We start from the raw sequence: 2,051 nt of genomic DNA on the forward strand, positions 1-2,051 counted from the left end.
GAGCTTGTGATGTACCATTTGCGACGGAAAGCCACCACCGCCGCCAGCGACATCACTAGCACCTGGGTTCCTGTTTCACCCCACCGATGAAGAGCTTGTGATGTACCATTTGCGACAGAAAGCGTATGGGAAATCGTTTAGGTTTCAAACTGCTACTGAAATCGATTTTCAGGCTGGTGCGGTGGTGAACTGTGGGGAAACCATTTGCGACGGAAAGCGTGGCATAAACCGCTTAGGTTTCAGGCTGTTGCGGTGGTGGGTAGTGCGGTGGTGTTGCTGGTGTGGGGGTGGGTGGTGGTGCTGATGGCGGGAGGTGGTGGTGTTGGTGGCAACAGGTGGTGATGGGTTTAGCCCTAGAGAGAGATAGTAGGGACAGAGCATGTTTGTGTTTAGATTTATACTAGGATTTTGACCCGCCGCGCGTTGCGGCGACGTCAAAAGTTATAGTAACTCGGAATCATACGCTATATTTGACACGACTCATTTTTGAAAAAAAAAATTACGTCACCATCAAATGAAAATGTATTATATTTGTCGATCCGACTCGCTTTCGAACATGCATACACCAAATGTGGTGGAACGTTAACTATCTCTATCTTGTCCAAATTCATGTAAGATAAAGACATCCAACTTAACATCATCCAAAATCTGAATATTCAATCCGATGCCGAATTCACCACGAACTTTTGCCTCAAACATATCAAGACCGTACACAGAAGAAAAGTTCCATATCCCGACTGGGTTATCTGTTGTTGTGATCATGCAAAAGACAAAAAAAATGTTATTAAACCAGATCTAAAACATCAACACACACTATCGAATCACACAAATCGGCAAATAATCGTAGGACTTACTTGATGAATAGTTGGGTAACATTCTCTGTAAGTTCACATGTCCAGATCAGTTTCATTAGGCTCACAATCGTGTTGAGAGTTGTGAAAGATTACGAAAAAAAGGAAAACATGTAGGATTCGAAAAGTTATAATGTCACTTCATATGAGCACCTTGGTATTTCAATTATATAAACAAAGTGAAAAAGAAATTTGATATCATTACAGATTAAAAATAGATATTTGTTCCTAAATAAAGAAGCTAAATTAGGATCTCTAAAACTTAGCTCTGTCTCAAATGTATCAGTTAAAAGCTAAATTAGGATCTCTAAAACTTAGCTTTGTATACTCAAACGTATTTGTCAAGACAGAAATCCTTTCATTAGGACATGAACCCGTGTGAGCAACTGCTATTTGCTAATTGAACTTAGTATAGGTAAAGCCACAAACTTAATATTGTTAAGTTCCTCTTATGAAGTAATGGCCTCAACCAATAACAGCCAAATACATAACAAACACTACAATTCAAACCAGATGGTCAAGTACTCATAGTGCAACATGGTGTTGGCACAATGTGAATGTTGAAGGCAAGGCAAGGCAAAGCAAAACTAATTCAAACATTACAGAAGCAAACCAAATTATCGATTCTCAACTCTTGGGTGGATTAGTTACTATGCAGTTAATCTCGGTGATACATTGGTCATATCGGTGTAAAATATCGGTCAGAATATCGGTACCGATATTATCGGCGATATTGACCGACATAACCGATATATCACCGATATTTGACCGATTTAAACGATATATCACCGATTTTGACCGATATATCACCGACATATCATTGAATTATTAGTGTTAAATTGCTATATATATAAATTCTGCATTATATTATAATTACCGATATCCCACCGACATCTCACCGAGATAACCTATATCTCAAATATCAGTCCTTGACCAATATATGATATTTTACCGCATTAAGTGCATAGATTAATTATATAAAAAACCTATACTAAAAGTTATGGTATTTACCTTAATCACCAGCTGTTTGTAATTCTATCCTTTGGTGAAACAGTTTAGTGGAAACGGTGTCAACATCAGGGTGAATCAGGAAGGGCAAAATATACCGCCGTACCGTCACACTACCATGCACCATCACTACCGTCACTTCCACGAACAACACACATCACCTTCATCCGCTCACAGATCTGTAACCCACAC

General features: G+C 39.0%; 1 long non-coding RNA gene across 1 annotated transcript; it reads right to left on the reverse strand.

Annotated features, from left to right (window-relative positions):
- Nucleotides 1-507: 507 nt before the first annotated feature.
- LOC110906218 lies at nt 508-1,229 on the reverse strand. The gene is made up of 2 exons (XR_002573754.2): nt 855-1,229; nt 508-746 (listed from the first exon to the last, which is right to left on the reverse strand). It is a non-coding gene; the product is annotated as an uncharacterized LOC110906218 (long non-coding RNA).
- Nucleotides 1,230-2,051: the final 822 nt, after the last annotated feature.

This window comes from Helianthus annuus, chromosome 14 (assembly GCF_002127325.2).
Source record: "Helianthus annuus cultivar XRQ/B chromosome 14, HanXRQr2.0-SUNRISE, whole genome shotgun sequence".
Taxonomy (NCBI): domain Eukaryota; kingdom Viridiplantae; phylum Streptophyta; class Magnoliopsida; order Asterales; family Asteraceae; genus Helianthus; species Helianthus annuus.